We start from the raw sequence: 13,808 nt of genomic DNA on the forward strand, positions 1-13,808 counted from the left end.
TCTCAGTTACTACCAGGTGAATGCCTTTCAGGATGTGCCAAGATTCATGCAAGACAACATTGTTATTTTTGTTGTTTCATAATGGACATGAAAATGAATGAATTGAATCCAGTTTTATAATGACTGTCAATTGTCTTATTTGTATCATTGACACTAAATTGACTTGATGGAATAAGAATGGCTTTTAGTACAGGGTTGATATTCTGTCTGGGGGCCTGTGACCAACAGCTTACCGCAGGGATTATTTCTGAGTGCACTGATGTGCGTCTTTTATGTAAACCATATGGATGAGAGTATAGGGAGCATGTTTAGTAAGTTTGTGGATGACAACAAAATCTGTGGTCGAGTGGATTGTGAGGAAGGTTGTCTAAGAATACACAATATCTTGACCAGATGGCCCAATGATCCCAGAAGGGGCAGGGGGAGTTTAATTTATATGAATGTGAGGTTTTGTCTATGGTAAGACAAACCAGGTCAGGACTTAGGCAGTTAATGGTTGGACACGGGCCAGTGTTGTTAAACAGAGAGGTTCAGGCTCATTATTCCTTGAAAGGTGCATGGAAGTTTCACGAGGTGATGCATAATGTTTTTGGAACGCTGGTCGTCCTCGGTCAAAGCATTGAGTTGATACAATTTGTTACAGCGGTATAAGGCATTGGTAAGGTCAATGACAGAATATGGGACACACCTATGGAGGTCCTGATAGAGGAAGGATAGTTAATGGACTGGAATGGCGACAGAGAAGACATAATAAACTTGCTCCCTCCTTTGAAGGCTTTATCAGGTGAGGCTAGATAGACTTGAACTGCAATCGGATGAGACTGAGGACTAGATTTGTCAAGGTTTTTAATAGTGTAAATGACACAGAGAAGATGGATCACAAATGTTGTTTTGAAAGGGCACAGACGTCCAACGTGAGAGGTTGGAGGTGAAAAGAAAAAAAATATAAAAGAGAACCAACGACAACGTTTTCACACAGAAAGCACACAAAAATGTAACTTGCTGTCAGAAGAAGTGGTAGGAATGAGTACAACCGCAAATTTTAAAGAATAATTGTACAAAAACATGATTAAGAAACGTCGAGAGAAATGTAATTGGGCCTTGTTCGCTTTGCAATATGAGGTCAGCATGAAGAAGTTGGACAGATGGCTCTTTTGTTGTGTTGAATGACTCTATCACTAAAAAAAGAGAAATTGCTTGGAACAGGCTGATTCCTCACATTCGTTCTCTGTTCATAATGTTTGAAACATAATCTCGTATTTTGCTTACACATATCCATAGTTGTAGACCTGGGCCTGTTTTTGTATAACTCTGTAAGGCCATTCATTCACAAAGAGTCTCAGTCCACAGTGAAACACGGAGGTTTCCAACAACGTCACGTCATTCATGGAAAAATGCTTAGTGCCATGTTGCTTCCACTTCAATGGTCACAACTTTGAGAACCATCAAATTGCACTGGCTGGGAAAACATAATTCGGAGGTAACAGAAACCCTCGATGCCACTAACACTATTGATATGATGTACATAGATGTCCAAAAAGTGTTTGATACAATGCAAAAACGCAGACTTGTCTATTCCCGCGATAGCAATCAAAAGTATATGTCTCTTTCCCCTTGCTGTAATTTCCTTCTCCATCTCTCCGTCATCTGTTTCCCTGGCTTACCGTTCATGCCTCAATGAATTTGTCACGACCATTCTTTCTTTCATTGAATTCCATGTTTTAAAGAGGGATAAGGTTCCCTTATCTTTTCATTGGGTATTTTTGTGATGGTGAACATTAAGACTCAAATTTTCTAATCCCACCCACCCCCACCCTCCCCATATTGTAACATCGTGTGTATGTTTATTTTGCTTAACACCTTCATATTTTGAATAATTCCATCAGTTTAATCTTTGCAAGAGGAATAAAATATCCCAGTTTATACGACGTATTTAGAAAGCTTCGAATGTCACCTAAAACCTGTTGTACTTTTTTCTGTTTTCTGTTACCTTCGTCTACTTACACGGTGATAAGTTTCAAACTTCTTACAACAATGGATATCACCAAGATTATGGTGAATGCAGGAAATACGTCACTGATGTTCCACTTCCAGAGAATTCATTTATGTCTCTGCAATCTGCAGAGCATCAAAAAAAAGATAAGGTCCACAGAACACTGGATTAGATTAGTCTGATATCAAATCATTCACGACAAACAGTGGAGATCTCTTGATCTGAGATCATTTCCATTCTGAAATTTCATTTCTATTATTGACTTTACATTCTGCGGAAGAGAGAAAATGGCGAGTAAACATATGTAATCTGATCGCTCATAAACATGCCTGATGCTTAACTGATGTTAGATAATTATCTCCAAAAAGTAACGCACAATAAATTTGAATGGAGATCATCAGTTTATTTCGCTTATTGCCATGAATTAAACTGAATTCTGAAGAAGGGTCCCTGGACGTGAAACGTTCTTTCTGTTTCATATCCACACGGATATCCACATAGTCATATTCCCCTCCAAGCCACTCATCATAATAACTGCGAAACATATCGCTGCTCCTTCACTGTCAATGTGTTAATATCTTAGAATTGCCTTCTTAACGTCGTTGATGATTAGCCAATAGCAGACAGAATGCGATGATTCAAAAGGGCAGTGCACACCAACTTCACAGGGGCAAGAGGGACGGCATCAAATTCTGGCCAAACTGGAGATGCATTCCAAAATAAATGAAAGTCGGACGGAACTGTGGCTCAGTGGTTAGCATTGCTGCCTCACAGTGCCAGGCACCCAGATTCAATTCGAGCCTTGAGCATCTGTCTGTGTGGACTTTGCACATTCTCCCCTTGTCTGCATGGTTTTCCTCCGGGTGCTCCAGTTTCGTCCCACAATCCATCGAAGTGCAGCTCAGGTGAATTGGCCATGCTAAATTACCCACAGTATTAGGTGTACTAGTCTGAGGAAATGGGTCTGGTGGGTTACTGTTCAGGGTGTTGTTGTGGACTTGTTGGACTGACGGGCCTGTTTCCACGCTGTAGGGAATCTAAAATATGAGAGCTCCTATCACTCATAGAAATGCAGCGACATTTAGAATCGTTGAATAAATGGCAGGAGATCATGTATTATATTATTTGCGAAATCATGCTCCGGCACGAGAAGGTTCACACAATTGATTACGGAGTTGGGAGGGTTAGCCTATGAGGAAAGATTGGGTCGTCTGAAACGCTAGATGTTGCAATTTAGAAGACTGGGAGAGAGGGACGGAGCAGATTTTAGAGAAAGATATAATTTACAATTGAATCTGGGAGGTTGTTCCCACTCATAGATAAATCAGAGCTAGATGGCTTACCCTCAATATAAGAGTGGACCAGGTTGAAAAATTATTTGAGGAGAAACTTTTTTACACACAGAGTTGTCAATCTGCACAATATTCTGCTCAGTTAAGCAGTGGACACTATCTTGTTGAATGACTTTAAAAAAATAAAGATAGATAGGTTTTTTTTCAGTAAATGAATTTAGGCTTAATTTGAGTGGGTTTGTATGTAGAGCTGAGCGCAGAAGGAAATCAGCCATGACCTTATTGAATGTCGAAGCAAACTGGACGGACCAGCAGACCTAGTCATGTTCCTGTTTCTTATGTTCTTATCACAGCATCAATGAGTGTTCCATTCTTAGCATCATGTGACAGGTCAATGCCTCTCAAAGCGATTGTTGCATTGCCCTGTTTTTGTGCAGGTTTACTGGACCAAAACCAGTTGTTGCGTTTTCACATCATCTCATCGTTGTAACAGTGAAACATTTTGGCACGTTTCAAAGGCATGAAATAAACTATTTGCTTTTCATTCACCGAACTGACTACATCAGGTTTTTTTTTTAATTGTATATTTATTACCAATAAAGGTCTGCATTCGAATGCAAAGCATAATATATCACCGTAAATTCTGGAAAAATGTCAAATTCAATCCTGCTTTCACCGTCTGCCTGGTGCACTGCCTGGTTCAGTGTCGTTCTGCCAGTCTCAGCACATATCTAAGTCTCCGTGGGTCTCAGAGTGCGGAATCTGTCAATGCTATTTTCAATTGGCAGTGTGGAGGAACAGAAGGATCTGGGTGTGCATGTACACAGATTCCTCAAAGTTGCCACCCAAGCGGATAGGGTTGTTAAGAAAGCATATGGTGTTTTGGCTTTCATTAACAGGGGGATTGTGTATGAGAGCCGCGAGATTTTGCTGCAGCTCTACAAGTCCCTGGTGAGACCACACTTGGAATATTGTGTCCAGTTCTGGTCGCCACATTAGAGGAAAGATACAGAGGCTTTGGAAATTGTGCAAAGAAGTTTCACCAGGATGCTGCCTGGACTGGAGGGCTTATCTTATGAAGAAAGGTTGAATAAGCTTGGACTTTTCACTCTGGAGAGAAGGAAGAGAGGAGACCTGATCGAGGTATACAAAATAACGAGAGGAATAGATAAAATCAGTAGCCAGAGACATTTCCCTAGCGCTGGATTGACTGGTACGAGAAGTCATAGTTTGAAGACATTAGGAGAATGGTATAAGGGGGATGTCAGAGGTAGGTACTTTACGCAGAGAGTTGTGAATGCATGGAATGCTGTTGCCAGCTGTGTTGGTGGAAGCAGAGTCATTTTGGACATTTAAGCGACTGCGGGACATGCACATGGATAGCAGTGAATCGAGGGGTGTGTAGGTTAAGTTACTATATTTTGCATTCGGATTAAATCTCGGCACAACATCGTGGGCCAAAGAACGTGTTCTGTGCTATACTTTTCTATGTTCTATATTCTATCTTCTAATACTTCCAGCTTGACTCTGTAGTTCACATGATCAAACGTGAGGAAAATCAGTCTCGTGGAATTATCTCTGTTTTCCTACGGTATTGGTTTCACTGTCATAAAAAAAATCCATGGGCTCGATTGAACTTTGAGAATACCCGGAAAGTGGTGCTTGTCGTGTAATTACAGAAAAACAGGGCAACATCTCTCTCTAACACTGTTTTTGAAGCTGGCGCCTGTGTGCTGGAATCTCCTCGACAACGTACTGTAAAAACCAGAAGTAAACAGAACTTAGAGAAAGCAATTAAACGACTTTTTTTTTGCCTACAATCAATTCGTAACCTTGAACAATAACACAAGAACTACAAAAAATAACGAAAAGTTCCCGGAAACGCTCAGCCACGGTTAAAGTATACCAGGGAAACTAAACAGGAATCGCTTTTTTTTCCTCAAAAACTCAGTGTATGTAACGGGAAAGAGCTTTGAATGATTATTTGCAATTTCCTCAAAAAGCAGTCAAACCTTCCAGTGAAGTTATTTCGTAATTCATCTCCACAGCATTAATGTAAAACTGCTTAAGTCAGTGCGATTAAATCTCCAAATGCTGTCAGAGCACCTTAGTCAACAATCCTGGATGGATTTTCAACTGAAGTCTTCTGCTGTCATTTACTTGAGGACGTTTAGTAACTGTCCCCAACGTTGCTCGGTGTTAAGTCCAAATGCTAATTTTCATATGGGTAGAATGCATTGGTCTCTCTTTCTTCAGCAACTAATTAAATAAATGTGATTCCTACCAATGATCTGAAACAGATATTTCTCGAAGTTTTAACCTTCTCATGAGAACAGCTGCAGCTGTGAGGAATAAAAACAGTAGTCTGGGCGTCATTGTTGCAGAGATCACGCAAAATTTTAGCAGAGCGAGTCTAAGATGCAATTCTTTTTATGAATAGCTGTGAAAGAGGCTTTTTGTTTTCTGTTTCTCTGACCATAAGCTCATTGTTGCCACAGATCTTAAGTGACAGCCAATGAGTTCGAACTTCTTTGTCCTTCAATTCAACCAATCAGCTACAAATTCATTTGAATGTAACTTTAGTCGATCGCAGGGGAAAGGGAAAAAGTGCATTCATTAGGTGACAGCATTCTGTGCAGAGATTTAACAAATGGTGATTTTTAACTAGTTTATTTGCCTTTAGGTAAACTCATGATGGAACAGAGTTCTTGACTTTCTCGGATCAGAACTGGAATCCCACAGTTAAAGAGCTGCTCGCTAATTATGAGACAACTCTTTAGTCCTTGCAGCCGATCTAAGGGATTTTGGCACAGTGATGAGATAAATACATATCTACATTTTCAAATATTTAAACGGTAGAGGATAATGATGTTGCTGCATTTGCTAGTAGGTGTAACAGCAACCGAATTTTCTTATTTTTGTTTGGGTCATATCTAAACCACTAACACTGCAGTGCCTGACGAAGCAGCCTTACTGCCGCGATTTCATTAGATATAGATACCAGCATTCTGAGCGTTGCCAAAATATAATCCATGAAATTTTGAAGAAGACATTTTGGGACAGTTTCTCTCCAAGTGCGAATGGGAACAGAAAGAGCAAAGATACACATCAACTCAAAGCCCGAAGAAAGGGAATGCACATTGTCAAGTTTACAAAATACGCGAAAATAATGGAAAGGCAAGTGGTGTAGAATGCACAAGCAGTGTACAAGAAGAGAAGAATGTGTAGAGTTTAAGGCAGCGAGGTTAAAACGTTCTCTAGTGGTATATCTAGTAACGTTGCATCTCAAGAAAACAAACAACTGAGTCGTGTGATGATATCAGATCATTCACTTTGACGAAAAGTTTTGGAGACAACCAGATTGTGCTACTGTCCATAGAATGACGTAAACATAAAGTTCAGTTCATTTACTTCGTGTATTCTTTATGATTTATGCTATCAAGTCTGTTATCTCTTATATTTAGCTCCTGTGCTTGTTGTCTGCACAAAAATGTAAAAAAAGAAATCCTTCAATTCTAACAGAGCCGCCTTCTTGCTGAAGTGATGGAAATGGCAACACTGTGATTTGAAGAGGTGTAGTTTGTCACGGTTTATTTTAAGAGAGTGAACACGAGATTCCGAGCATTCTGTGTGAACATAAACAGCTGGGGAGTTTTTGTTTGAACAAAATTGTTACAATAGAAGCAGCCTGAATGGATGTGATCAACTCTGACAGACAAGCATTTCTAGTGTGTTTTTTTTCTTTCAATAATGTTTTAGGTTTAGCTTTAAGTAGTTACGTTTTGAATCGCCATTTTGTTGAATATTGCAGTAAGTGTCTCCAGGCTGCTAATCTCTTTGTTGACATTTTCTCTCTCTGCTGCTGGTGCTACTGCTGCTACTGCTGCTATTGAATTGCATGTGTGACGATCTGTTTCTGGCACTGTTCATGGGATGTTATTATGTCCAAACGGTTAATCCGTTATCATTGCTATTCCTATAATTATGATAATGTTTCTGTTGGAGTTAGGTAATTTCATGTGTTGTTTTCTTTTATTGTATGATAACTGTAAGAATTGCATAAATTGTGCTTTGTTCAATATCGACTGTTTAGCACTGTCCTAATGCTTCTAGAACATGTCAAGGGATTTGAAGGTTTAGAGCTGGGAATTCTCACTGCAACTGTACATGACACGAGAGGTATCACATTTGGTGTTACCGAAACATTTTTGATCCACTTATCTAAATTAAGACAGCGTTTCATTAAAGTCAGTACAGAGAAGATTCGTTAGGATTATCCTGAGACTGAAGAGACTTTCAACCAAACAAAACAAGAAAAAGATTTTAACCTCTGCAGGTAGCAGCTCAGTGGAATGAAAGTTCATGTTCTTGAAACATCTTGGACTGGGTCGATTGCCATTATGGACTTGGCAGAGTAAATACTGAAAGAATGCTTCCATTCATGTAAGTTTAGGATTAGAAGGTAGTGTTTCAGAATAAAAGGCACCAGTTAGGACAGAGATGAGTAAGAATCTATTCTCTATGTCAGCTGTATCTCTTCAGCACTTTGCCACAGATAGATATTTAGGCAAATTTCCATTAACAGTGACAGTTAAATTGTTTTAAAATACAGTCTGTAGCTTAAACAAAATTTAAAATGTTTAAAGTCTGATTGAAGATTTGTAGCTCGGGTGTCCGTTGTTGTGAACAGAACCACAACAAAATTTAAAATGATAATGGTCCTTCATTGTTTAACTGTTCTTAAAAATTTCATTCCGTCATGAGTTGTGGATATCGTTGTGAAAGACAATATTAATCTTGCAATGCATTCTCAGAGAGAAAAAAAGACAGTCAAAATCACTGACAATGTGTGGAGTCAAATGCACGCCACACCAGATAATTTTGGCAACCTTCTTCCATTAAATGCTGCCACTTTCACGTCGACCGCTACTTGGGCTAGTTGATTTCAGATTTTTGCTAACTGGATTTGCATTGTGCCAGGCATTCTGCAATGGAACTTCAGCCTGATTTTCTTAAATCTGTGGAGCCGTGACATTGCTATGACACATCATTTGCGCTTGAAATGTACATGCCGTCATGTTGTTTTGCTAATGCTTAATTAATTATTAACGCTCTGGAATGATAATATTGAATTTTCGCTGGCATGCATGCGTAAAGCAGAAACGGTGGACTGATCGGATATTATATTTTCTGCTGCTTTGTCCCTGCTGGACGATTCTTTGATCCAAAATCTCGTACAGCAGAAATGGCTTTAATATTTTAAAATGGTATTTCCAATGATTGAACCTCGATCTGCTTAATGTTATGATACCCTATAGCTTTTTACTGAATAAATAGTGAAACACGATCGGTAATCTTGTTCATCTACAAATAACAGATCACAATTTGGAAACGTAACAATCATTGGTTGCACTCAACTATGTATATCAGAGATTCATTGGACACATCATCAAATTTAGACTGCATGGAATCCCCGCCACGGCTTCCATTTACTGGTATTGGCCTTTCAGCTGTCTCCTTCTCTTTGACCAAGCTTTCTTCTTGGAGAGAAGTTTGCCGCTTCGCGAATTTTGCTGTTGATTGGATCCGCAAGGCAATGTGGCAGTGATCTGTGTTTGTAGAATCATAGAGTCATAGAAACAGCATGGAAACAGACCCTTCGATCCAACCCGTCAATGCCAATCAGATATCCCAACCCAATCTCGTACCACGTGCCAACACCCGTCCCATATCCCACCAAACCCTTCCTATTTATATGTCCATCTAAATGCCTTTTAAATGTTGCAATTGTACCAGCCTTCATCACTTCCTTTGGCAGGTCATTCCATACATGTACCACACTCTGCGTGAATAAGTTGCCCCTTCTGTCCGTTTTATATATTTCCCCTCTCACTCTGAACCTATGCCCTGTAGTTCTGGATTCCCCAACCCGGGGAAAAGAGTTTATCTATTTATCCTATCTATGCCCCTCATAATTTTGTAAACCTCTATAAAGTCACCCCTTAGCCTCCGACGCTCCAGGGAAAACAGTTCCAGCCTATTCAGCCTCTCCACATAGTTGAAATCCCCAAACCCTTGCAACACCCTTGTAAGTCTTTTCTAAACATTTCATGTTTCACAACATCTTTCCAATCGGAAGGAGACCACAATAGCTCGCAATATTTTAACAGTGGCCTAAGCAATGTCTTGTACAAATCATTCTTTTCTGACAACGAACTTCCAACACTGCAGAGGTGCAGAGACAGGTTTCAACATGCGGAAATGCCTTTCGCCATTCCTCAGCATTGTATCCATTCACAAAACTATGTCCTAATCAGAATATAATTGTTCCTAATCAAGTAGTATTTTTGGTCGAAAAACAGTGAATGTGACGATTGTGTTGATCAATCTGAATTAGGCGCTGATTCTCGCTTCCTTTCCTACTTTCCATATGTTGAAATGGAGTCAACAATATACAATTTAACAGCCATTTACTGAAATGACAGTTAAAGATGGAAAGAATATCTTCTCAAATTGCAATTGGAAAAAAAGTGATGCAAACCTTACGTGTTATAATATGGACACCCTCTACAGTTCATCTTTAGACTTGTTAGGAACAGTGTGCCGAAAGCCAACCGCATCAGTCATCTGTTTTCCTCTCAGGATCTTAAACTGACAAGATTACTAAACTAAACGTCAGTAACATCTTCATCACCTACTGTGTCACGTACCCATGTGCTAGTCAGCACTGTAGTGAAATGAACAAATGGAGTTAAAATCTCGTAAAATAAAATCCATCCTGAGAGTTCTAGTTAGTGATCACTAGAAGAAACCATCACATTGAGAAGCATGAGCAATTGCACCCTGACTGGGAGAATCCCAAATATCTTCTGAGATGATAATGATGAGATGCACAAAATTGAACACAAAAAAAGCATTTTCCTTGCGCACTTCGTTTATGTTAGTGAGTTCTACTCATTCCTGCAACAAGTTTATTTGTATTGTTGTTCCTACACGGGGTAAACTCCTTTGCTAATTTAAACTAGCCACATAGGAAAGGTTCCCCTCGTGCTGTAATCTGTCAAAAATTGAGGGGCAAAGATTGATCCCAGGGATCAATACTTAAAGTAAAAATTAACATTTTTTTACTCTAAGACAAAACGGAGAATATTAAAGCCAACAAGTATTTACACCCTTTTATTTTCTCTTAACACTATTTATACCTCCCACTCTACAATAATGGTCTGATTTTAAAAATCTCAATTAATCTTTACAAAAAAAAATCACGTTTCAAAACCAGTCATCTTTGTCAATACTCCTTTGTGGATTTTCATCTGTAGATCTTTAGGTCGTTTTCGATGTTGTACTGTGCAAACCTCTTATGGACTGGTACATTTCAAAGAGCTCTTCAGCTAGCAGTCCATATGTTGGTCCTTGGCAATTCTCCCACTAACCGTTCAGAATGATCAGTTTTATACGCCAAACATCGGATCGTCTCATTGATTTAATATTAGCAAAATACTACATTCAAATTTTATTGCACTTTGGTATTTTGGAGCATAATTTCAACTGACTGGCCGAAATCAGTTAGTTTTTGTTACATGGCAATTCATCTGTAGCTACTTACTTCGACCAACTGTTACTTTCTTAATTTTTAAGACGTGTTCGTGCTTTGTCAGTCCTTGCCAGCTTTTCAACACTCTTAACGATACAGTACGCTTCTATACCTTCATAACACCTCTCCACGGAATAACATAAAAATGAATCATTATTATGAAAAGATGGTTTATTTATTTTCTCTATTTCTGACCCAGAGCATCATGACATGCATATGATTTTAATCTCATCTCATATTAAGTACTTCACACGTATACATAATACATCCAAATGATACCAAACGTATCTATGCTTCATCAGTTAGATCCGCGATAGCACAACTGTGATTACTTTCTTATGACCTGCAATATGTACGATTGGTGTATGAAATGTGTGTAACCAAAGAATCCAATGAAATAGTCTCATATCCTTCTCTGCAAGGCTTTCCATTATCTCAATGCATTGTACATCAGTAAATACACATTAGCCAGAGGCCATTCAATTAAATATGTGTGGGGCAAGGGATTCAATTTGTTATCCAACATGGTGAACCATTGCCACAGAGAAATTGGAAGTGAGGCTTTGACCAAACTATCTGCCATGGTGAAGATGGTGGTGTGCTGGCTTCTTGCATGCCCGCACTTCCCATTGTGCTGGGGTACCCACATCATTTATTTTTTAAATGTGAGATCCAGGGTCTGAACCACTTGATGTTGACGTAATGTGATATTGGTCAACACCTATTTGGGCTTCACGGTGGCACAATGGTTAGCACTGCTGCCTCACAGAGCCAGAGACCCGGGTTCAATTCCCGTCTCAGGCGACTGATTGTGTCGAGTTTGCACATTCTCCCCGTGTCTGCGTGGGTTTCCTCCCACAGTTCAAAGACGTGCAGGTCAGGTGAATTGAACATGCTAAATTGCCCGTAGTGCAAGGTGAAGGGGTAAATGTAAGGGTCTGGGTGGGTTGCGCTTCTGTGGGTCGGTCTGGGCTTGTTGGGCCGAAGGACCTGTTTCCACATTGTAAGCAATCTAACAAAAACCTTGACATCATGAGATGATGACTGAAGAAGCTGTCAGGTGACTGGGTGTCTAACCTGGTATCAATTTCTGAAATAGACCCAATTGGATTAGATGCTTAATGTCTCTCAGCTAAAATAATTAATCAACAACTCCTTTTGTTCATATCCACCATTCTCTCTGCAAATGGTAAGGCATGTTTTATCTCCTCTTATCATACTGGTGCACCTCTCTTAATTGTTAAGTTCGAAGTTGTAAAATGTTAACATCTCAAAACTTTGGCAATAGAAATCGCCCCTTTTGCTGTTTTCAATGTATTAGAATCCATGTTTTAACTTGGTAACATTCATTGTTGTCATATTTTCATGTTCTTTGTTTCTCTATTTCTGGAGGCATTAGTTTTGCAGACTTGGTGTCACAGGTACTGAATAAAGTGATACAATTTGAAGAAATTTGGTGATTATTCATTTCAGCTATTCGAACAAAGATAATGCACAAGTTTTCAATTTTGTCATGTGGAAGTGGGTATTAAGAGCAATACCTAAACATACGGTGAGGGCAAATGGGGTTCGTACTCGATTTTTTGTCCATCCCTGCACCCTTTGAAAATGAGGGAAACTTCATGATCAGTGTGTTCCTACGGGTTGGGAGACGCAGTGACAAGAACCAAACGAGCTGCGCTCAAAACTGCTGTTAGTTTTGGTCAACGTTGGTCAAATGGGGATAAGGGGAGGTATGCAGCCTGCATATATATTCTTCTTTTGGAAATGCATTCTTCAATAGCTGTCATTTGAAATTGCCACGAATATTTAACAAAAAGATTTAATAGATGTGGCGCTGGGGAACGTTTTGTATTTTCCATCTTTTCTCCTTTACAAGAGGCACAGTGGCTCAGTAGTTAGCATTGCTGGCCTTACAGCGCCAGTGACCCGGGCTCGATTCCAGCCTCGGGCGACTGTGTCGGCGTTGCACGTTTTCGCGTGTCTGCGTGGATTTGGCTGGGATGTTCCGGTATCCAAAGATGGTTAGCTTAAGTCAATTGGCCATGCTACGTTGCCCATAATGTTCAGCGATGAGAAGGTTAGATGCATTATTCGGATAAGTTTGGGACTATATGGAACGGACATGGGTCGAGGTGTAATACTCTTCAGAGGGTTGGTGTGGACTTGTTGCGCCAAAGATTCTGTTTCCACACTCTAGGGATTCTATGATCTACACTGGAAAGCTTTTGAACGTTATAAAAGTGTGCTACTAGGAAATTCACGCGGTTTTGTTAAATAAAAACTTGGGGACAGAATAGTTTCTCTAAATGTCTGACATGACATTCCTTTCCAATCATTCATGAATGTTTAACTACAGTAGGATCGCACCACGGAATGGTTCAGAAAAACAAAACAATTATTTTTATTCGCATATACTGTTATCTGAAGAGTTCAGGTTTCTAAATGTGCTTCTAACATTTTATGGCAGAAATATTAATTATCCAACAGACTTTTATATTCAACCGGCTTCTTAACAGGAAAGCGGTCTTTTGACATTATTGCAACAATAGTCGCGATGATTCCGTCGTCTTGAGAAAATATCCCTTTTCACTTTATTATATTGTAGATTCTTAGTGTTTACATGTGTATTTTTAAAACTGAGAGGTGTTCAATCAGTTTACTGTAATTACCAAGGATTTCCTCACCTGGCAGCTATTGCTTTGCAGAATTTTACATCGCAACGTTGTCTGCTCTTTTTTTTCCCTCCTAAAACAGTGTTACACAGATATTGTTAGTACCAAGACAGTTGCGGAGTTTGTATTTTCAATGGATATGAGTGAAGAGTTTACAGGGAATCTCAAGTAAATAGTCCTCACATGGTTGAAGGGGCAATCAGAATCAGTGCTCGCTGAGAGCAATTTGAAATGGTCTTTTGCCTCGATTGTCC

The sequence above is a fragment of the Hemiscyllium ocellatum genome, assembly GCF_020745735.1.
Source record: "Hemiscyllium ocellatum isolate sHemOce1 chromosome 27 unlocalized genomic scaffold, sHemOce1.pat.X.cur. SUPER_27_unloc_2, whole genome shotgun sequence".
Taxonomy (NCBI): domain Eukaryota; kingdom Metazoa; phylum Chordata; class Chondrichthyes; order Orectolobiformes; family Hemiscylliidae; genus Hemiscyllium; species Hemiscyllium ocellatum.